The 24,048-nt window shown below is 44.8% G+C and overlaps 1 protein-coding gene across 15 annotated transcripts in view; it reads right to left on the reverse strand.

The window, feature by feature from the left end:
• Window positions 1-24,048, reverse strand: part of TSNARE1 (t-SNARE domain containing 1) — a 456,023-nt gene that overhangs the window by 406,488 nt on the left and 25,487 nt on the right. For 4 of the 15 annotated variants that reach the window (XR_008430352.1, XM_053939914.1, XM_053939819.1 and 1 more), the window contains exons 1-3: window positions 22,800-22,963; window positions 18,085-18,259; window positions 4,204-4,254 (exon numbers count right to left, since the gene is read on the reverse strand). The gene's annotated coding sequence lies outside the window, so the exon portion shown is untranslated. The other 11 variants (XM_053939861.1, XM_053939852.1, XM_053939854.1 and 8 more) reach the window with 8 other exon arrangements.

A 24,048-nucleotide genomic window follows, 5' to 3' on the forward strand; every position in this document is an offset into this window, starting at 1 on the left:
CTCCTGGAGCCCCTTTAGGCACTGGAAGGAGCTCTGAGGTCTCACTGGAGCCTTCTCTTCTCACAGGCAGATCAGCCCCAACTCTTTCATCCTATCTTCCTAGGAGAGGTGCTCCAGCCTTCTGATTAGAAATCCTTCCTTAACACCCAGGTTTTCCCCATCTGAGGAGCATTCCCAAATCACAAGAAACCCTCTTCCCATGTGGTGCACAGCAGACACCTCCCACAGCCAGACAGCAGCGCTGGCATCCAACAATGGAAACCTTCCCCCTATTTGCATGCTCAGCTCTGCCAAAAACAAAGCACGCTGCTCAAGTGGGAGAACACCTTCCTACTTGTTAAGAGAAGGCCAGGGAATTTGTGCAGATCCCTGGTTCCTCGGAGGCAGCATTTCTCAAGGAAGACAACGGAGGGAGCTCAGAGCAGCAACTCTCAGTGCTAAGGAGATTAGGACGGCGGCCCAGGGAATCAGCAATCCCAGCACACCACATCCACACAGCCTTGCCCACGGCTGTCACTTTGAGGAGAGTTTGCTACAAAAACAGCACAGAGATTATCTTGTTCTCTTGCAGGAATGCAAGGATTGAGATGCAGGGGAAAAGCAGCAAGACGGGAGCCGCAGGCTTTGTGGAGGCGAAGCCAGCTCTGCTCACTGAGCAGGGACCACCACATGGAGGAATTCCAGCCAGAAACCACCCCAGCGCTGGAATGCTGGCCAAGAAACTGGTTTGAGAAAACACAAAGTGTGCCAGCAGCCTGATGACACTGCCCATTGCTCTGAGGAGGGGCACACTGAATGCCAGGACATCGTGATGAAGGCAGGCCTGGGTAGTTATCATTTCAACCCACCACGCAGGGAGAAGAGTTTTTGGGTCCCCACAGTGCTCACATCACATGCTGGCAGCTGGGAGAGCCACACGAGGGTGTTGCATAATGGCTCTTTTTCCTTTCCACACACACTCGGTGGCATCCCACAGAGCAGTGTCACAGCCAGGGATCACGTGTGTGGTGAGCACACGGAGCAGCTCGCTGCGAGGGGAGCAATGGCAAGCCAAGTCCACCAGGAGTCCACAAAGAATCATGGAATTGTTTGGTTGGAAAAGACCCTTAACGTCATCAAGTTCCATCATTAACCAAGCATTGACTGCAAAGGCCACCACTATGCCATGTCCCCAAGTGCCACATCTGCACACCTGTTAAATCCCTCCACCACTTCCTTGGGCAGCCTGTTCCAATGCTTGCCCACTCTTTTGGTGAAGAAATTATTCCTAATATCACATCTAAACCTCCCCTGGCACCACTAGAGGCCGTTTCCTCTTGTCCCATCACCAGCTTTGAGCCCTTGTATGTGCCCTTGGACAAACAAAGCACCCAGGTCCTTCACACCCCTAAAGACAAAATCAGCACATGATGGAACAGTTCATGAAAAGCAGCATTTGTGAGGTTCACCACTGACACCTGAAAAGATTAGCAGGATGGGGACAAGGAGAAAATGCAATGAGGTCTAGCAAGGACCTGGGCACAATGAGGACATCAACACATGGATGTTTAATCTCCATTTATTTTAAAGGCTTCTTTTATGGATAGTTGTGTGCACACAGATGTACATTTATGACTGGTAAAAACCACCACTTTTCCAATCACTGTGCCTATAACTGAAAGCACCAATGACCAGCCAGAGACAAAGGCGGAAAGCCACTCAGTGACACACGAAAAGTTTGAGCAGTGAAGCTGATGCTGGACACAAATCCAGGCACAAGCTTAGCCCCAGTCAACCTCTTACTTGCATCATCTGAATGGCTGAAGCACAGGTCAGGCCAGTTGAACGAAGTCCTCAGGGGGAGCCTGCTGGTCTACTTAGCAAGAAGTGGCCTCTCCAGACCTCAGCAGCCTCTGGCAAACACTTGGTCATGTGGATGAAGGGCTGGGGCCAGGGAGCACCTTGTGCCTGTGCCCTGTGCAGCCCTTCCAGCAAAAGTGCCTTCACCAGTGCTCACTCAGCACAAAGCATGAAAAAGCTAAAAACAACTCCACTGCCTGGACTTCCAGGGTATCAGGAGGTGAAAAAGAACAAATCTGAGCAGGGAGAGATTTGGACTCTTTGCTGCACTGATGTCCTTCTATAGCTTTGCTCCCAAAGCACCACAGGTGGCTAAAAAACAGTGAGATTTTCAAGAGCTTTCCACACCCAACTTAGAGTGTTTAACTCTTCCCAAATGGTTTCCATCCACTTTTCTCATCATGCAGCAGATAGACAGGAAGAGCAACAGACCCTTGGTACACATGGGGTGAGGGCAATCAACAAGTATGCAAGAGCACAAAGACAACAGCGGGACAGTGACAGGACTGGACAGGTCAAAAAAATTGACGGGGCCTAAAATGTTGTCAACACAGCCAAGGACCACCATGACAGCTGGGGAGAGAGATCCTGACCCCAGCTTGGCTGGCACCACCAGTGCAGCTCCCAAAGCACCACAGGACTTTCACATTCATCACACTTGGTGTTCTTTACAATTCACTCCACCACCACCAATGCCCTGCACCGGGGGACTCCAGGTCCAGCGAGAGCAAGACTGGTCGCAGACACAGAGATGCCACAACAGTTATTTCCCCCCCTCACTGCTGAAACAATCTGCTCCATCACTTGGCTAATTACAGCTTTCTAACCCATTGGTCCAGGTTGCTCCCACAGGCCACATTCCCATGTACCTCCTCCTTTCTGCCACACAGAAGAAACTGCACATGAAAGTAAAAGATGGGAAGGGAAAGCCATAAAGCTGAGAAAAGATGCCCTTGGCAAAATTTGTTTTAAGGCATGACTAGCTGGTACTGAAAGCCAAATCCTCTGGTTTTCAGTCCAGAGTGGGAGGACAATTTGTGTTCTCTCTCTCCAGCCAGACGTGGTGCTGGGGGACTATTCAGGACAGCAGTACCACCACTAAAGCTCTGTGCTCAGTCCTGCTGCGAGGAGATCCAGGGACAGTGAGCACTGGTATTTAGGGAAACATCACCTGTATCAAAGGGGACACCCATCACACTGATTCAGCACCAGTGCTGCCACAGGTGACAGGAAAATTACACAAAGCACTGCTCCCTCCCCAAACACGAGCCTTGCGGGGGATGAATCCGTTTCTGTCTCCAGGGTCACCAAGGAGGAGTCCTATAAATCTCCCTATGACCCCAAGGGGAGATAAACCAGGTAGGAGGGACAGAATAGTCCTAGAAAAAGCCAGTGGAACTTGGCTGTGGCTGTGCTGCACACAAATGGATCTGCCACAAATGGATCTGCTGCTGGAGCAAAAAGCAATTTCCCTGGGAGGGGACCACTGAGCATCCAAGGGACACATGAACATCCCACCAGTGTGACATGGAACAGCACTCCCCTGCTTGCTTTTCACACTGCCCAGGAGACCAACAAGGCTTTACCACCCTGGCAGGAGTTTCCAAGATGAGGAACATGAAGTTAAACCTGAAGACCTACAGAAAAATACAGTTCTCAGTGATTTCAGGGAACTTGGAGATGGAGTTTTTAGTAAGTCCTGTAGTTTCAGGGTAATGGTTTCAAACTGAAAGAGGGTAGAGGTTTAGGCAAGATAAAAGAGTTTGGTAAGACACAAAAATGTTGCTCATGGAGGTGGCAGGTGCCCCATCCCTGGAAAGATTCAGGGTCAGGTGGGATGAGGCTCTGAGCTAGCAGATGAAGTTGGAGATGCCCCTGCTCATTAAAGGGGAGTTATATCTGATGACCTCCAAAAGTTGCTTCCAACCCAGGCTATTCCATGATTCAAATTCTGCCCAGCATCCTTAAGCACCCAAGTTTCAAAGCACTGCACTCTCCACATTTATTTTATTCCTGTGCATGGTTTGCTCAAGAGATCAAAGACATGGAATCAGCAAAGGATCAGCACAATGAGAACACAGGGAGAACATGAAAATATGGCCAAAGCTCTGAGACAGCTCTTGGATAAGGTCCTTTCCATATGTATGAAGATAAAGCACTCCCTCCCCAGCCTCACCAGCAAAAACGTCCATAAACCAGCTCTCCCTTTTGGCAACTCAGTCCAAAAGGGAGTGAAACTCCTATAAAATGAAAGTCATGGGAAAAAAAAAAGAAAAAGTTTCTCAAGGGAAAAATTTTATTTGCATCTGCCTGAGCCCCATAATTCCACGTTCAGGTGACTCTCTCCTGAAGAGATGTTCTTACCAGCTGCTTCCCAAGTCCTTCTCTCCTGGGCACACAAGACTTTCTTCTAATCTGGAAGAAAAAGCAAGACAACTGATAAGTGCTGGGAAAAAAATCTATTTCAATGTCATGGTTAAGGACATGGCAACCATCAGCACACCAAGAGCTCTGATATCCAGGCACATCCTGCAGCCTCTGAGCTGGGCTGCAGGAACAGGTACAAAAACAACTGTTGGTTCCTCAAAACACCACTGCTGAGCATGGGGAACAGCACCTCCCTTTCAAAAGAAAGCTGGTATGAATCTTTAAAATTCCTAGAAGGTTTCAATATTTCCAGATTAGCAACAGTACAAAAGTAGGAGGCTGTAATTGTTTGCAGAATACCTGCAAAAATAATAAATAACAAATTGAAACCTTCAATGGAAAAGGAGAATCACATGTTTAAGTGTCCAGTCTTCTTTAAGATCCCAAACCTGCTGTGGGAGGAGCACTCTGGCCAAAATCCACTTAAGCATTTCAGTGTGTCAGATTTGAGAGAAGAGGGAGAACCCTGCTGAATCAAGGTCTTGGCATTTCTCACCAGCTGCTTGTTTCTCTCTCCTGCTGGCCTTCAAACATGTACACACACTCCTACCTTCCAAGAATTTCCAATTTTAGCTTTTATTCTAGAAACAACACCTCCTGGTTACAAAAGCAGCCGATTTTGCTGCCAGGAAAAAGCACTGGTAGAACCCCAAGGGCAGGTCCTGCATTAGAGGAGCACCAGGCAGCTCTCAAGAGCTCACAGAAGGCCTTTTAATTAATACTTCTACTTGCTTTGCTCAATTAACACCAGTGAGGAAGCCCTTCACACACGGCCTTCAGCTCTGGTCACTGTGGGCTGAACACTTTAAAAATCCTTTTACATTTATAAATACTTCCTATATAAATGCCATATACTTCCTACATGCATGCTCTCTACAGAAAGCTCCGTTTAAAAAAATTTAAAAATGTATGCAATTTCCCCAGAGAGAAAAATACAGAGATAAAATTGCAGCAATGATTTATATCTGCCCAGAGGAGCAGAGCAGCAATCCCAGCCCTTGGTGACCTCTGTGCAAACACACCAAGCCAATTACACACTGACAGAGGATTTTCCCCTCCCAGAGCAGCAGCTTCTTGTTGCTCGGAGTGAGAAACATCAAAAGGTAGTGCAACTAGTGAGTGTGTGTTACTGAGCAGGCTGGGGACAACCAGCCTCGAGGTTTAATCAAGATTTGGATCCAGCTGTGTGAGGGGTTTTGTAAACATTGATCTTATGGAGTTGTTACATCTGGAGGATGTAATTCCCAATGACCTGCCTGTTTATCCTATGGAAATCACCATGGGGCAAGTCAGCACAATCCTCCCACTCCATCCCTTCTTGTTTGCTGTGGCCTCCATCAGCAGATGAGTGCTAATCCACCTCATCCTTCAGTGTCCCACACCTGGGACATGCCCAGCAGCACTTCCATATCCTTTGGCAAGATAAAAGGCAAAACACGAATTTTTTAAAGCCACCAGTCATAGCCAGCAGCTGACAGAAGAAATGTTCTCAGCTTCCCAGAGTTACAGAACAATTCAGGTTAGAAAAGACCTTTCAGATCCATCAGTCCAACTGCTAAGTACTGCCAAGGCCACCACTAACCCATGTCCCCAAGTGGCACATCCACACATCTTTAAATACCTCCAGGAATGGTAATTCAACCATGTCCCTGGGTAGCCTCTTCCAGTGCTTGAAAAAACTTTCAGTGAAGAAATTTTTCCTTATATCAAATCTAAACCTCACTGGTGCAAATTGAGACCATTTCCTCTTGTCCTGTCACTTGCTGCTTCGGAAGAGTGGGCAGGACATGGTGATGTGCAGCCTGCCAATCCTCTTGTTTGGCCCAGGACATCCTGGTTCCAGCTTCTTGTTGAACCACACCATCACTGCCCTGGTTATAAGGATGCTTTTTCTCTTGGACATCCCAGAGCCCCTTTCCTTCACCCTGTTTCTTTAGGAAAAAAAAAAAAAAAAAAAAAAAAAAACAAAAAAAAAAAAAAAAAAACAGGGGCTGAGAGCTAGGAATTTATGACTTCACAGGCCATTCCTTTCTGCTCCAGAAAAAAAAAAATTAGGAAGAGTATGATGAGGAGCCTGTAAGAGGTGCATTTAGGTCTGGATTTTAACCATCACAGGCTCACTGTCCTTGTTTCCTGCAGGATATTGCTCGGAGTAGCCAAAACCCAGGTGACTCCAGCAGAAGAAAGAAATACAGCAGCAGGTACTTCAGAAGATCCAAAACTCAGCTCATCTTACCAGTGCCCACAGGGACACTGAAATTCCAGCTCCCATCTGATCCCCAAAAGACAAAGTTATCCCTCCTCCTGAGATGTTTACGAGGGGGAAACCACCTCAACTTCCCAGCTGGTGCTTTGAGTCTTCCTGGATCTGCTCCACCTATGCTGTGCACTCCATCATCTGCTTGGAACTGGGATGGGAGCATCCTTTTCTAACACCCGAAATGCACCAGCTTAATTATTACACTTTGGGCTTTTTGGGGGGTTTTGCCTATTTTCGTATTTGTTTGAAGCATTCAACCATGGGACAAAATGATTTCTGCCTGCGTTGAGAGAGGAAACACTCCTGACTGTTTAGGTGGGATTAATTTCAGGATTGTGGCCAGGCTGAGGAAATTGGTGGCAGAAATCCTTCATAGCTGGATAATGAGGTTGTGGCTTTATGAGTAATTCTCCTGAGTTATGTGCCTGGCACCTTGAGTGTGGGTGACACATTCCTTCCTCCCCTCCATTTTTGAATGGGAAATGTCATCCAAGTGCACAAACACAGTATTTATTAAAAAAAAATAAAAATAGCAACAGCTCAACTCATGAGGTGGAGGCACAGATTGCATCTCACTTGTACAATGTACAATCACCCGCTGTCTGGAGGAATTTCCCTGCTGGGTTCTCCTGGGTTCTCCAAGAATATCTCCAAACTCCATCACAACTGTACCCAATATTCCAAAAATCAAAAGCGCCTCTGGGGTGGAAACCAGGACAGTACCAAGCCAAATCAACAAAAACACTCCCCTGAACGCCTCTGTTGTAACAATATTTTTGATATGAAGAGATGAATCCAGGCTTCCTGACTCTCTGCTGCTGAGCCACCTCGCATCCATACCCTTGGTCCTGCACATACTGTCCGTGCTGATCTCATATTCCTCCTCCCAGCCCAAAACAGCATCCCTGGATTGCAACCAGCTGCCCCTTTTTGAGCAACCAAAGGCTTTCTCATGGAGGTCAACTGAAGTTTTAATGCTGTCAAAGCTCAGCTGCAAGGAAATTAGAGAGGAGAAAGAGCAGCCATTTGTGGAGATGCCTCTGCTCCAGCTGGAGCCATCACCTTCCATTACTCAGCTCGCTTTTGGGAATTCTCCACGCCTTCCCCTCTGCCATGCCCAGGCACTAGACATGAAGACACCTAATGACAGTTCCTGCTGGCATGACCTCCGCTTCTCCTGGAGGATGAATGAGCAGATGGGACCAGTGGAAGATGGCTGAACTGGACAACTGGAGTCCTTCCAATCCAGTAACTCCCACCCAAAGACAGAGGATGCAAAGATCCTTCAGGGTCAGAACCTTTTTCCTAGGGGTAGGAACAGGGTCAAGGAATATATGCAGGTGGCTACTGAGAGGCTGTGCAGACTGACTCATGTCTGTGTGGTTGGTTTTACTGTTCTACAAATTCCTGCTTTGCTTGCTTATTCCCCAGCCAACCCACTGCACTATTACAGCAAAATAAGCACAATCCGGAAGAGTTTTGAAATCAGTATGATGGGCTCGCAAGCATCTTCAACCATGCAGAATTAAAATTAAAATGTACACCCACCCTTGCCTCACTCCCTGAAATCCACCAGGCACCAACTTCCCTGTGTTACATCAAGAGACTCAGAACTCTGAAGGGGTTAATGGGAAACTGCATTTCCAGTTGCTACCAAGGTTTCAGAGCAGGGTTCCAGCCCCACCACCATGTGTGTTCCAGCAGACCAACCCCTTCCTGAGACACAGCAAAGCTGCTTTTGGAGCAGCTTCCTCCATCACAATCCTCCTCCAATATAAATGGCTGTGAGAGAACCAGGGGAATGGTGCTTTCCAGATATTTTGGAGAAGGAAAAGGCAACCATGAGGTTTTCTCAGAAAAAAATTGCTGAAGAGCTCATGAGTGTTCTGGCTGTGCCATCACACTGACATGAGAGAAGTGAAAAACAGAAACCAGAAGAAAACTCATTTGATCTCTGCAAAAACCTCAGGTGGGAGCAAACACAAAGTTCAGGGACAACACCACAATGACACCTCATGAGGCTGGGCATCCCTAAGGAGAAAAAGCATCTGAGAATCACAGAATCACAGAATGGTTTGGGTTGGAAGGGACCTTAAAGAACATCTTGGCCCAAGCCCCTGCCATGGGCAGGGACACCAGACCAGGTTGCTCAAGCCCTGTCCAACCTGGCCTTGAACACTTCCAGTGATAAGAAATCCACAGCGTTTTTGGGAAACATGTTCCAGTGTCTCCAGCCCTCACAGGGAAGAATTTCTTCTTCATATCTAATATAAACATGCCCTCTTTTCAGACTGAAGCCATTCCCTCTTGTTACATCACTCCATGCCCTTGTCCAAACTCCCTCTCCAGCTCTCTTGGAATCCCTTTAGGCATTGGAAGGGGCTCTCAGCTTTCCCTGGAGCCTACTTGTCTTCAGGCTGAACAACCCCAACTCTCTCAGCCTGTCTCCATAGCTCCAGTCCCATGATCAGATTAGTGGCCCTCCTTCTGAACCACCTGGGGAAACATCTCCACCCTCAGTGCAACACCAACAGAGAGATTTGGGGCAAAGACCTAACACTGAACTACCAGACCAGGGCAAAACCCTGATATCTGAGCTACAGCTGGTCTTACGCTGCAACTCCAGCTCAGATGAGCAGTTCTATCAGAGAGAACACTGGGACAGACCCTGACTCACAACCCTGAAATCACTGTGAAAACCCTCTTCAGGGTTATATGGCAGGGCAAGACATTCCCAAGGTCTTCCTGCAAACCCCAACTGATTTTTCTTTTCCTCATGCATGTGGCTGTCATTTCCTTCATGGCTCATCACACCATCAGGACCACAGCAAGAAAACTGACACCCTCTCAGTCACATTTGGGGAGAGCAAACACAGCTGCCTGCCCTTGATGGCAATTTTGGGGTTGAAACTGAGATGCGGATTGCTGCCGAAACAACCACCCTGGGGGAGCTGTTGCTTTTTCTCTTGAAATGCAGAGACACTTTCCATTTCTTCCCTCCCCTTACTTCTACTGATTTCACCAGATTTCTTAGAGAAGGGAACAGCAAATGCATGACTCAGAGGGAGAATCATCTTCTACCCATCACAGAAATGCTCACGTGCACGCAAAGAGCTGAGTGAGACACGGTCTTTTGTCCCAGGTCATGGGTATTCTGACTGGCAAAGCTCTGTCACGTGCCCAGAAGAAAACAGAGAAGAAGCAACAGCACCAAGAGTCAGAGGCTAAAATTGCAGGGCCGTGATGAACAGAAAGAGGTTTCCTCCAAGAAACCACCAAGCCAAACATGAAAGCCCTCATCCCATGTGCAGAGGACGTCACAGGAGGAGAAATCTACAACTTTCTGCATGGAAGAGGCTGTGTGGGATCAGGTCAGGATGATCAATGTGGTCAAGGGATAAAAACCATGCCCAGGAGCAAAGTGAAAGCAACAACCCTTAGTGATGCACACAGTACCTCATCTACCATGCAGACTTGCCTTCTTCACATGCTTTAAACTTTTGGAACACACCTCCAGAAAAAGTCGTGATTGACTGGAATATATTTTCCATTGTCTCCACTTCTACTGCATTTTTATTGTGGTGCCCAAATATTTACTTGCTGAAAAGGTGGAGTGAGGGTTGGCAGGGCACATGCTCAGGAACACCAGAAGAGACGGCTCCTCTGACACAGGAAGAGAGGCCTGAAAACAGCTTCTTGCACTGCAACAAAAGTCTTGCCATAGGAACAAGAAAGTGATCCCCTGCAAAACCTCAAAATTCACTTGATGGTGTGCAGATATCTACAGCCCTCAGGGCTGTTTTCACAGTTATGATTCCTCCTTATCCCTCATACAGCTGACAGCAACATGTGTAGGATCTGGAGACCCTGTGCAGGGGAAGACAACTCATAAAGGCATCAGTGCATTTCAGCAAGGCCTTCAGAGTCAGTATCTGGCATTTTAGACTTCACTGATGGCATTTATGAGTTTAAAAATGTATATAAGGCTTCAACATCCTCTCCCAGACACTCTCTTTAGGATGCAAATGCAGTTTAACACAATTAGGCAGGACAGAAAGCCCAGACATTTTACAGGATCAACTTCATTCCAGCTGTCAGGGGAAATAAAGAGACACCAGCTCAATAGACAGGCTGGACAAAAGCTTGTTTTCATCTCTGGATGGTTTTCAGATCAGCACAGGACAGTGCAAGGAGGAAGAGCCTTTTTCCAAAAGCCCAAGGCCTGCTGCAGCTCTACATGGGGGAAAAAATTGCCAAAAAATAATCAAGTAATCCAGTATTTTTTAGCAAAAAAAAAAAAAAAAAAAAAAAAATTAAGAATTAATTTTTAAAAAACCTCATCTTTAAATCTGGAAAAAAAAAAATTCCAAGAAAGTTGCCAGGGCACATTGCTCTATTTATAGATGTAAATAAAGCAGGCAGTAAATGAAGGCAGGCAGGTTTAGATCAGATATTGAGAGGAAATCCTTTCCTGTAAGCGTGGTGAGGCCCTGGCACAGGTTGCACAGAGAGGCTGAGGACTCCCCATCCCTAAAAATCTTCAGGGCCTGGTTGGACAGGGCTTGGAGCAACCTGGGATAGTGGAAGGTGTCCCTGCTCATGGCAATAGAGTCGGAATAAAATGATCTTTAAGGCCCCTTTCCACCTAAACTACTCCATGATTATGAGATTCTCTGTGTAAACTCCCAACATTAGGACAGAAAAGAGAGGGGAGAGAGAGAAGGAGAAAGGTCTCAGTGTGAGGCTTCTGGAAGCTCAAGGTTTTTATTTCCATTGCTCAAAGTTCAGAATTGAGAAGTTGACAATGTCTGGAGGTACCTTGAAACACTTCCCATCACAACTGCTCTTTCAAAGGAGAAGCAACGTGAAACTGGCAAGAAGTAGATATTTCTACATAATTTGTCATCTTTCACAGAAAAATCAATCATTCCTAATTCTAGGGTTTTTTTTTTTTCTATTAAAAGACCTAAATAAAGCATTTCTGTTATTTCAGATTGCAATTAAAAAAATTTTTAAAGAAACAGATTTATTAATTAAATCTTCTGGAGCATCTCTGCTACGAAGACAGAATGAGAGAGTTGGTGCTGTTCAGCCTGGGGAAGAGAAGGCTTCAAACAGAGCTTAGACCTTCAGTCCTAGAGGAGCTCCAAGAGATCTGGAGAAAGACTTTGAACAAGGGCATGGAGTGACAGGACAAGGGGAAATGTCTTTAAGCTGAAAGTAGAAAGATTTGGATAAGATTTAGGAAGAAATTCTCTACCATGAGGATGGTGAGGTCCCAGCACAGGTTGTCCAGAGAAGCTGTGGCTGCCCCATCCCTGGAAGTGTCCAAGGCCAGGCTGGACAGGGCTTGGAGCAACATGGGATAGTGGAAGGAGTCCCTGCCCATGGCAGGGGGGTGGAACTGGATGATCTTTAAGGTCCCTCCCAACCCAAACCATTCTGTGATTCCATCAATGATTTTTGGATCTACCCCTGAACTCCCCACTGATTCTAGAGGACTTTTAGGTGGCAACAGAAACACTGACAAGATGTTTCTAGGAGAAATTCAAAACATCTCAACTTGTGCTCCTCTTTCTAACCAACAGGATCAGGAGGCTCTCAGAAATGATCGGTTTGGCAGCTCTATCACTGCAAGAAGTGAGATGGAAAACCACCTGAGCACAGGTACAACGTGCCAGGTGCTGTGTTTGCACACCTGACATGCTGAAGCTGCTTGGATCAGCCCCCCACACCTCTGTGCCTCCATATCCCACTCTAAATCTTGCACCACAGCCCTGACCTTTGGGCACTGCTTTAAGAACTCTGGGTCTGTTACACAAGCTCAGGTGTTACCACCTCAAGTCCAGGTAATCCAACAGAAATCACTGCAGAGAGATAACAGCGTGGCCTATCTGAAAATAGACAGAAATCCCCATCAAAAACATCTAAGTCATCATGATAGAAAAATAAATCCAGGCAGATTGTTGCTCTCATTGTATGAATCATCATGTTGTTATAGCAACTTCATATCTGCACCCAATCTGAAAACCAAGCACAGCTGAAATAATATAACAGCATTAAGTTAAAATGATATATAACAAGACAAAAATGGATCGGCTCGATCTCTGAGGAGCACCCACACTTCTTTCTCACCCTCTTCCCTCCCTTTGAAAACATTGCTTTGCTGTACTTAAACAATAGAAAAAAACAGCCCAGACTTGGAGCTCATGGAGAAGAGGAGGCCTAATGAGCTTCTGAATTCAAGAAGAGTCTTCAAAATGAAAAATCACAGAATCGTGGAATCACAGAATCGTTTAGGTTGGAAAGGAGCTTAAAAATCATTTTGCTCCTGCCCTCTGGCATGGACAGGGACATTTTTTACCACTTTTAAATAAAAACAAGTGCAATTCCCAGTTACAATCACCAGACCCAGCCAACTACCCCTATTGCTCCCATGTACTCCACAATTCGTGCATTGAATGAATTACATAAATTTTATTATTTTTTTCTCTTCATTTTTAATTCATGCAATGTAGAACATATATAAATACATATGTACATTGTGTCCTGCTCTGTTCAGGAGTCCTGAGCAGAGATTCCAGCCTGAACAGAACATTTAGAAGCAAGAAAGGGGATGCACAAGTTCTAGCTTTAAAACTGCAGGTCTGTGTGGTGATTTTATTGATGGAGAAAAAGCAAAAAAGCATCACCAAGGTTCTTTCCATCGGAGCAGCAAAGGTAAATAAACAGAATTGTTTCAGGGACTTGGCAGGAAAGCACAGCTCCTCTGAAAGGCAAGGGGAGCCCACCAACCTCCAAAACACTGCAGGTGCCTCAAAAGACACTGTTGTGCCCCAATTAGTGGCAAAGATGAGCAGAAAGCACCACAGGGCACTTCACTGCTCCTCTCCCCATGTGATGCTGCCAGCAACAAGGTTTGAAGGAGAAGGGAAAGTGGAAAGAAAGAAGCTTGGGAGATTTGCAAATTTTGCTCTTGATGTTTCAAGCAAATTAAGACCAAATAAACCCCAAAATAGAAAAAGCAACCCACAAACCCACAGCTCTAGTCCCAACAAAGTCCTATTAGTCTTAACAACAGCACAAAAGTGACTCAATTAATTTAAATCAAGTAAAAAGAAGCAGCCTAACTTATTATTTCAGAGTTCAAGACAGCAAAAGCACCAGTCTGCCCCAGACAGAACTCTTTTTTTTCTTTTCTTCTTTTTCTTAAATGCATTTATTCATTAAGGCTTCCTCGTAGGCTGTGTAATGAGTCACTTCTTGCTTCTCTATGAAGTGCAAAGAGATGGAAAGGAATAGGATTTAAATGGAGGATGGAGACACTCACAAAACCTGTTAGAAAAGCTTGAAAAGCCTTTGAAGGAATCACAGATAAAGAGAGGCAACTCCTCACATGGACCCCAAACCCTTTTCTGTATTACCAGAGCTTTCCCAGGGTCTAATCCTGGCTGTCTCCTCGCTTTCAGCCAGAACAGAAAACCACCCCCTCTCCTCCACTGAGCTTTCTTCCTCCCCAGAAGATCTTGGGATGAGAAACCCGGAGCTCAAGCAGAAAGCAGGAGAGATGCTGCTCTTCCCATGGACCCAGTGGCTCAAAAGTGTGGATGTGGCTTTCCCTGCACCACTGAAATATGATCAGGGGGGACCCTACCAGTTGGTGTCATCAACAGCACAAGGCATTTCATGGCTCTCACCCTGGCAGCCAGAGAAGCCCCAGAAGCCTCCAGCTCAGAGTGAGCCACACACATCCAATTATTCTGCAATTGTTTTTCTGAGAATCACAGAAACACAGAAGGGTTTGTGTGGGAGGGGACCTTAAAGATCATCTGGTTCCAACTCTCCTGTCGTGGGCAGGACACCTTTCACTAAACCAGGTTGCTCCAAGCTCCACCCAATCTGGATCTCCAGTGGAGAGGCAGAGTCTGTCCAATCCATCAGATCAGAGATGCCAAGCTCAATGAAAACCTCAGGAGACAAACCCTCCCATCATCAGTCCTATCTCAGACTGGATCTGAAATATCCTGATTTGGTTTCCCAACTACTGTCAGGAGCTTCCCCTGGCTTTCCAGGTCTTTTGAGTCCTCTCACCGTAAGTTTTGAGGAAGCAAAGCCAGCACAGAGATGTGACACGAGTCTACAAAGTGGCTGAACAAAAGGAAGGGCACACGTGTCACTGCAATAGACACAAATCCCAAAAAAGCACAACCCAAGTCCAGCAAGGACTCCCATCTTGTCCATGTGCAGAAGTAGAAAACTTTAAATAAATATTAGGCCAAAATAGATACTGGGGAAGAAAATCTTCTCTGGGAGGGTGGTGAGGCCCTGGCACAGGTTGCCCAGAGAAGCTGTGGCTGCCCCATCCCTGGAAGTGTCCAAGGCCAGGCTGGATGGGGCTTGGAGCAGCCTGGGATAGTGGAAGATGTCCCTGCACATGGCAGGGGCTGGAATGAATTGATCTTTAAGGTCTCTTCCAATCCAAATTATTCTATGACTCTTATTTTTCTGTGAAATTGCTCTGTTGACAGCCACGATCATGTGTCATTCCCCATGGCAGAGATCTTCTTTCTTCCCAAGAATGGTGTCTCTCACTTTTCTAACATTTATTCTATCTGAGAAAAAGAAAATTGAAACCAGAAAAAAAAAAAAAAACCAAACAAACAAACAAACAAAAGCAAAACTGAAAAGTGACAAAAGCCCCCACAAAATCTAAAATAAATTAGAAATCCTCCTAAATACAGATTCCAGAGGAATTTTTTTGCTGCCACCTAGACCCCTTCCAAAGGGTTCCCATGCCAATCCCAATAATAAAGCAGTTGGATGGGGTGATGTGATTTTAGTTTTCAAGCTCAAGGTTGCTATGGGAGGCTGTTCCAAGCAGCAGCACTGTGCAGCATTTGTAAGAGCCCTTTCCAGCATCAGACAGTGATTTTTGAGTAGGAAAAAAAAATCACTATTTTTGTTTTTAAAAAGTTCCATAAAAAGCAGCACTGCTGGAGAAAAATGTAAAGACAAAAAGCAAAATAAAAAATGGGGCTGTAATTCAGATGCCTGTGATAATGCAGATGCACTAAAATCCCCTTCCCAAACCTGAAGCACCAGGAAAAACTAATTTTTTTTTTTTTCAAATCAGTGCATATCAGCTGAGTTGCTGCATTTGCCAGCACCAGGTTTGCTGCGATGTGGGAGAAGTTAAAGACAATCAGATGATCTCAGGTGCTGTATAAATGAGGTGCAGAAATGGGAACAGGTATTGCAGTGCCTCTGTGGGGTCATCTACTGTGCACTGAGATCTTGACTCGCATAAAAATAAGGCATCACTTCACAACAGGTTGAGGAAGCTTACCCAGCTCTTTAGAATTAAAAAAAAATATATAATATATATAGGGATTTGTGCAAGGAATGAAGTATTATGTGTGTGTATATATATATACACACACACAGTTATGTAAAGCTGGTCAATACAAAGGACTCTCTTAAAACTAACAAACAAGTAAACACAGAAGATATTTTCCACAGCAATCTGCAAGATTTAGGAGACTGTTACAACCTGCAGGATTTACAGAGGAAACACAGTAGGAAGGAGGATTTAACACAAGGACAGAGCCCTGAAGCAGCAGGAGGAGGAGACACAGCTGCTTTCTACCTTTACACAGTGAGGTGAAGACCACCAAACACTGATTTAAAAAGGTTTTCAATTCACATTGCCAAAGCCCCCAGCCATTAAGTGCCTTAAATCTTTGCAGGTTAAGTAAAGGAGGGTTGGTAGATGAGATACGTGGATGGGGGTGAATATCTAGAGAGCAAACACATCCCAACAGGAGATGTGAGAGCACAGCAGAGCACACAGCCAGCCCCCTGCCCATACCCAGGATATGGAGAAGGGTGAGGATCAAGATCATCCAGTTCCACCCTCTGCCATGGGCAGGGACACCTTCCACTGTCCCAAGTTGCTTCAAGCCCCATCCAACCTGGCCTTGGGCACTTCCAGGGTTGGGGCAGCCACAGCTTCTCTGGGCAACCTGTGCCAGGGCCTCAGCACCCTCACAGGGAAGAATTCCTTCCCAATATCCCATCTAAGTCTGCCCTCTGACAATTTAAAGCCATTGTCTCCCACACTGTTACTCTATGCCTTGTCCCAAGTCCCTCTCCAGCTCTCTTGGAGCCCCTTTAGGCTCAGGAAGGGACTCAAAGCTCTCCCTGGAGCTTTCTCTTCTCCAGGCTGAACTCCATGGTTTTTTGCCTCAAGTCTTTAGCAGGAAGTGCTACAGTGACACCACTGAGATGCTCCTTCTTCATCAAGAGCCAGGAGGCAAGAAACCCTATAGACAGATCCACAAACAGAAATTTCTGTATGTCAAAGGTTTCAAACACAATTTAAGCTCTGATGGAAGTTATACACAGGTGAAATCTTAAGACAGAGGAAAAAAGAAACTGATTCAAGTCTGATGTTCAGATAAGCAATGGAGATGCTGCAGAAGAGATATTTTCAAAGCACGGATCTGGCCTGGGGCCTTCACCCCACTGATTTCACAGCTTCTGAGACAAAATCTCAGCAAGGAACAGAGAATCTTTTACCATCACAAGCTTTTGCCAGTACATACAAATAACCCAAACAGAACCTCTGATCAACAAGTCAGAATTTGTTTAAATGCCCAAACTCCAAACCAGCAACAATCAGGAGCCCACAACACCAGGCAAAACAAGAACCATTACTGAGATGCAGTGATTGGAGTGGCAGTACCAGGAACACACCATTCAATTCAAATTATTATATTAAGTTGCTAAAACCAGACTGAATTATTGCAAAATACTTCACTATCAGCCCAAGGCTTCAGAGCCCAGCCAACCCACCCTCCACATCCCCAAAACTCCTCCTTCCCCAGCAATCTGCTAATAAACTCAGGGATGTCCTTCCCAGAGGTCTCAACGCCTTGTCAGCAGAAATTCAAATCAATCCAGCCCTGGAAGCAGCTGCAGCAAATAACTCAATCACGTTCATCATTTTAACTTATCCTATTTATGAATCAGGTCAAGCTTGAAATCTCCATTTACATTATCAGCCTTCATGATATTAAGATAATCATGCAGAGGACTGATCAAAGGTTCCTTGTAACTTTGGAGTACAGGAATTACCATACAATAACACTTTATCTACTCCAGTGTCCTTTGTGACTGTCAAGAATACTTTCTTCCCTAGAAAATAGGACAAGGAACAACACACTGAAGAAGAAACTGCTGCCAATACTAAATCTAAGAGTAACGGGGCAGTGGGTGCTGTACACACATCTCAAAAAGAACCATGAAGATCACCAATTTTTAAAACAGAAGAGGTTGGGCAGGGCTTTGAGTAACCTGGTCTTGACCCTGCCCATGACAGGGAGTTGGAACTGGATGGTCTTGAAGGTCCCTTCCAACCCAAACCATGCTGAGATCCCAGTATCTGCTGAAAGTCTCTGAGAAAAACAGAGAGATTCAAGCTGCCTTGAATTACCTCTATTTTATCTTGCCTTTATAGAAGGACATTTTGATTTTTCCAGACTGATACTGAAAATCACCTGAAATGGTTCTCTAAAGGGCCTCAATTTCTCTCAGCCCTGCTTTGATGGGGAGATGAATCCTGCAGCCTCCTGACACCCAGAAATACTCTGCTGATCCTCTTAGAGCCCTCTCTCTGTTGTCCCTCCAGCAGCTGCAGCACCTGCACAGCATCACCAGGTCACTGCTGCAGATCTGAAAACAAACAAAACATAAGAAAAGAGAAAAAGCAGTTCCCATCTTCTCAAGGAACTTTCAGTTCACCTCCAACTCACTGTTTTTCTTCCTACAACAAATAAAATGTAACATCATTCTGCTATTTTTGTGAAGAGATGTTTTATCCAGAGTTTGGGCAAAGGAGAACAATTTCTAACCTGATTTTAAGATTATTTAAAGAGGGTAAAAAAATAGAAGGACATAAGCTTGTAAAACAGTCTTATGTGGGAAGAAAATATAGGAACACTTTATTGGAAGTGCTTCACTTCTGATACCAGCTATTAAAAATGTAGATATAATCCTTTATTTATCTCATTTGCAGCAAGAAAACTCTCCACACACAGAAAGAAAAATCACATGGGATATAATCCAACAACAATCTCCCCCATTAACTCCAGAACGATGTTCTATTGAATATTTCAGGCATGATTACACTGTAACAAAATGGCACCATGCCACCAAGCACTGTAAATTATTTTCTCTCAATACCTCCCTTCCTTGCAAAGATGCCAGGAAGCTGGATAAAAAAAGTGCTCCCAGATCAAAGTAAAAGGCACCAAAGAAACAAGGAGGATCCTTCAAGTGACAATCCCAATGTTTTTCCCAAAGTGGAAAGATGACCTTAGTAGTTGATGCTGCACCATCTAGGCAGGATCTGGGCTGGGAATTATTGTACCACGGGGATGCTTTCTGCAAAGGAATTAAATACACAGGATTTAAAATGATGGCAACCTGCTCTGAGTCATAACTTTGAATGCAGTTAATGCCTCTGCTTCGATTTTAGGGCTTCCAGTGGTAGAAAAATTTCACCTTAGTTTCTCTAATGTGGAAAAAACACCATGAACAGCAAGAGATGAAAGCTCAAAACAGCTCCCTGGGTGATGCATGAGCTCAGAGGGATCCCAGGTCCAGTGAGCTTTGACTAGGAATCACAGCTGTCTTTTTTTCCAGTCATGACTTAAGGAGGAAGCAAACACAAGCAGAATCACAAATATTGCTAAGTCCGGGCAGCGAGGCTGTAACACAGCTAATTAAATACTTTGTCAAAGGTTTTCCGATTGTTCAAAGGATTGGGATGTGCAAGAAGAGGCTTGCAGGGGTAGGAACAACAGCCTGAATGCTGAGTTGAGCACATCTGAAAATGGTAAACACTAACATGGATTCAATTTGAATTCCCTGAATGTGTTAGGGAACAGGGAAGGGAGAAAAAGCCAAGTTCACCCACGTAACTGAAGTGTTGTTTCTATGAATCCAGCTCTGCAGCCAAGGGACCAGAGCCACCCCAAAGGTGCTTCACTGACCATGGGAGGAGTCACAGGTCTCCAGGAACTTCTTCAAGTCCTTTGGGACTGCTGTTGTCACTGTCTGAGCCTGACCACACAAATGAACAAAACCAGGATTAACAACCTGGTCTGGTGGGAGGTGTCCCTGCCCATGGGAGAGATTCAGATCTGGATGACTTTTAAGGTCCCTTCCAACCCAAACCATTCTGTGATGGTGGGGGACATCAACTGATGGGCAAAGAAGGGGGATGACACCTTAAGACCGCCACAGCAGCTCATGGTCCCCAAAATTCCAACTCACTGCCTTCTTGAGCACGCAAGTTGATTTTTTTCTCTTATTCAGAAATTTTACTTCAACGTGGCTTAGAATTATGTACACCAGGCCAAATAAAAGTGAAACAAAGATGGAGAGGAAGCGTTGCAGCAGGCACAGTCCTAACAGAAGCTGAAGCCAATGAAAGGAACTAGATATCACCACTGGCACCTCAAAAGGAAACTTTGCCCAAAGCTAATCCTTTCACTTGAGCAACGGGACACATAAGAAAAAAAGATAGAATAATATCAAGATTATTTTAAGGAAATATAGAATTATTATAGATCACTATAACATAAAATTCACCACCCAGAAAATGGTGAGGCCCTGGCACAGGTTGCCCAGGGAAGCTGTGGCTGTCCCCTCCCTGGAAGTGTCCATGGCCAGGTTGGATGGGGCTTGAAGCAACCTGGAAGGTGCAGGAGCTTTGGAAATAGGTGATCTTTAGGTCCCTTCCAACCCAAACCACTGTAGAAATCTATGAAAATTATAAGGTAAAATTGGTGGTGCAGTATAATTTGATTGTTAATCTTTTTAATAGAGAAGCAGCTCAGAAAATGTTGAGAGATGAAGACCTGAAACACTTCTTGCTCCATGGAGACTGGGGAGAAGAAAGGAGACACAGTGAAGGAGTGAGTTTGATTTGGAAACTGGCACCAAACACGGCAGAAAAAGCTTCAACGAGGAACATTTTAGAGAAGAATCTCTCAGCTACCTACAACATACTAGAAAAAAAAAACAACCAGGGAATCTCCCTCAAGAAAAAAAAAGAAGACAGGAAATACTCAAGGGAGAAGCGAGTTTTTTTTTTAATAATTGACATATAGCACATATAAGTTTTAGAGGCCAAGAACTCCAGGATCCAAAGGCACAGGGAAGCACATAACAAGACCAGCCAAAGTTGTCATAACTAAGTTGCAACATGAAATGATTAATGATTTACCATCAGGACAAACCCAGGGAGGATTCATGACCACATTTGCATGTAAGGACACTGCTTGCTCTTCTTTTCAGCATGTTATTAATGATCACCATCCAAAAGAGAGATTCTTGAACTAAATGAAGCCTGTGGCTCTCCAGGCAATTCCTAGACTACTTATAATTAAAGGCACCATTAAGCCTTCAGAGAAGCAGATGCCAATCCATGTCAAAAGTTACACAGCTGAGCAGGGTCTAATTACACTGAATCCAAGAGATACATCACATCCCCAACAGATGTCATTTTATAAAAGGCTTTTTCCATATCTCACAATCTTAAGATCCTTTGAGATGTTCTCGCCTGTATTCTTCAGAAAAGAAAAGACCATCCAGAGTCATCTGCCTGCAAGCTTAACATGAGGTAAGTGGCAAACAGAAGAAAAAGACACTGATGTGGTAAGTAAGCCAATTAAAAAAAAATTAAAGTTTACATAGAGAAACAATTCCTTCCTTCACATTTCACACTTTTTTGGTGGTAGGATGATATTTTTGGGCTCCCTTTTTTTGCATGTTTATTCAGGGTCTGTACAGCCAAGCAACTGCACATTCTTGGGAACTGGTAAATGCTTCAAGTACAGTTCATCCATTCCCAAAAAAGAGTTTTATGAACAATGTAAAAAAACAATTCAGAGCCATGAAAAGGGTTCTTGCACAGACTGGCCCAGGTGGCAGAACAACCCAAAATATCTTTGCATTAAGACACTGATCAAGTTTTCTCCTCTGCATTTAAATGGGAAAAGAGAGTCCAAATAAACTCAGAAGCAGACATCATAGAAGATACTAAAAATATTATCATCTAAACACAGAAAGGTCAAAAAATAAATTCTTAACTGCCTTCTCAACACAACGCAGAAAGCACATCTATTCTTAAGCATTCACCAAGGCCAGTGAGTTTGGGAAAAAGACAGATGGGAGAATATGTAGGAGAATATGTTCTCTGAATACTTCCACAAATAGGCTACCAAAAGTCAAGAGAGATGCTGTGTCACAAGGGATGCAGAAGTCACAGGAGATGCATTTCTTGACATTCCCCTCCAGGAAAGAGATCTTCTTGAGCTGAGAGAGAAGTCTTTACTACTTGTTCCCATGGCATTGCCTCCAGACACTCATCCCATAATTTTCTGTTATGTTTAAACAAAATGGCCCCATGGCTGTGCAGTGACAGACGCCACTTTTTCAGCCTTTCCCAGCAACATGGTGATGATCATCACAAAGAATTACAGTGATACAAGAATCACCAGAGGCCTGAGCTGAAATTCTCTTTTACTGGTCCCATTTTCCTGCCTTTTCAGCTGCTCGTGTAACTTGAAACTGCTGGAAAGCTTAAGCAAACCAGAGGAAAAAAGAAAAATTAATTTAAAAAATCCTAAATCATAACTATCAGCCTGAAAATCAAGGGAAATATTAAGGGTAGGAACACTTCTGCTATGAAGACTGCTGAGACAGTTGAGGCTGATCATTCTGGAGAAGAGAAGGCTCCAGGAGGCCTTAGAGCCCCTCCCAATACCTAAAAGGAGCCTACAGGAAGGGTAGAGAGGGACTTTTCACAAGGGCATGAAGTAATAGGACACAGAGGAAATGAATTAAATCAAAGGAGAGTGGGTTTAGATTAGCTATTAGGAAGAAATTCCTCCCTGTGAGGGTGCTGAGGCCCTGGCACAGGTTTCCCAGAGAAGCTGTGGCTGCCCCATCCCTGTAAGTGTTCAAGGCCAGGTTGGATGGGGATTGAAGCAACCTGGGATAGTGGAAGGTGTCCCTGCCCATGGCAGGGGTTTGGAACAAAATGGTCTTTAAGGTCCCTTCCAACCCAAATTATTCTGTGATTCTATGAATTAAGGAAAGAAAGATAATTAAACACCAGGGTGGAGAAATAGACCAAAGCACAACACTTGCAGCAATTACCCAGTGAGTGGATTAACTGTGAGTAAATAAATGGGAAACCAACCAGGTTTATGGTTTCTCCTGTGGTGGAGGGGGCAAGTAGACACAGCAAGTGGCAGATGAAGTGTCAGGAGGTGAAAGGCACGTCTGTGGAAAATGAGGAGCCTTCTACTTGTTCTTCAGCAGATGGAATGTGGAGAGCAGATGGAGATGTTCCTTCTCAGGATCGTGTTTTAGCCATTTCTTTTGTGACATCCTGGCTGGTGTCCCCATCAACAGCAAGGCCAGTCTTGAGGGTGTAACCAAAAGTAATGGAGTCAACCACTAATGCTCCAGTTCTCCATTACACTTTCATTTGGCAGTTAAGGGTTGGACTTGATGATCTTAAAGGTGTTTTCCAACCAAAATTATTCTCTAATTCTGAACTGGGCCATGAAGAGGGATGTAACACCTCCCCTGTGAGGAAACACTGAGAGAATCTGGATTGTTCAGCCTGGAGAAGCAAATGCTTCAGGGTGACCTAAATTGTGGCCTTTCAGTACATGAAGGGGGGGCTACAAGAGAGCTGATGAGGGATGTGTAGTGATAGGACAAAGAGGAATGGCTTCAAACTTAAATAGAGCAGGTTTAGATTAGATATTAGGAAGGAAAAATTCTTCCCTGTGAGGGTGGTAAGGCCCTGGCACAGGCTGCCCAGGGAAGGTGTGGCTGCCCCAACCCTGGGAGTGTTCAAGGCCAGGCTGGACAGGGCTTGAAGCAATCTGGTCTAGTGGAAGGTGTCCCTGCCCATAGCAGGGGGTTGCAACACGATGATTTTTAAGGTCCCTTCCAACCCAAGCCATCCTGTGATTCCATAACTTTTATATCCACACTCCAACAAGCACCAGAATATCAACGTATTGCATCCCAAAAACCCCCTGTGAGAAGCAGGTGTCCCACAACCAGAGGCCTGAAGACTCAGTTCTTGCTTCCCAAGTATCCTGTGCCCAACCAGCAAATGCCACAGTTTGCTTCCAACATAGATCTGTTGTGCTCCAACAAATGGATCTGCCACATTACTGTCCCATTGTTGAAGAAATTTGAACCATAATTAACAGAAAAGTGTCCTTCAGTTAAACAGTGACCTTATTTTTGTCACTTTAATCCAAAAATTAGATCTATATCATCCATTGCATGAATTTGCTTTTCTATTTTAAGGATTTCTTACCATCTTGACTGCAAACAAAACACAGGGTCTTGTTTGCAGTCAAGTCAGAGCAAAACTGATGAATGCCAACACAGCTGGATCTCAACAGCCCTTCTGCTAAACTGCC

This window comes from Vidua chalybeata, chromosome 1 (assembly GCF_026979565.1).
Source record: "Vidua chalybeata isolate OUT-0048 chromosome 1, bVidCha1 merged haplotype, whole genome shotgun sequence".
Taxonomy (NCBI): Eukaryota; Metazoa; Chordata; class Aves; order Passeriformes; family Viduidae; genus Vidua; species Vidua chalybeata.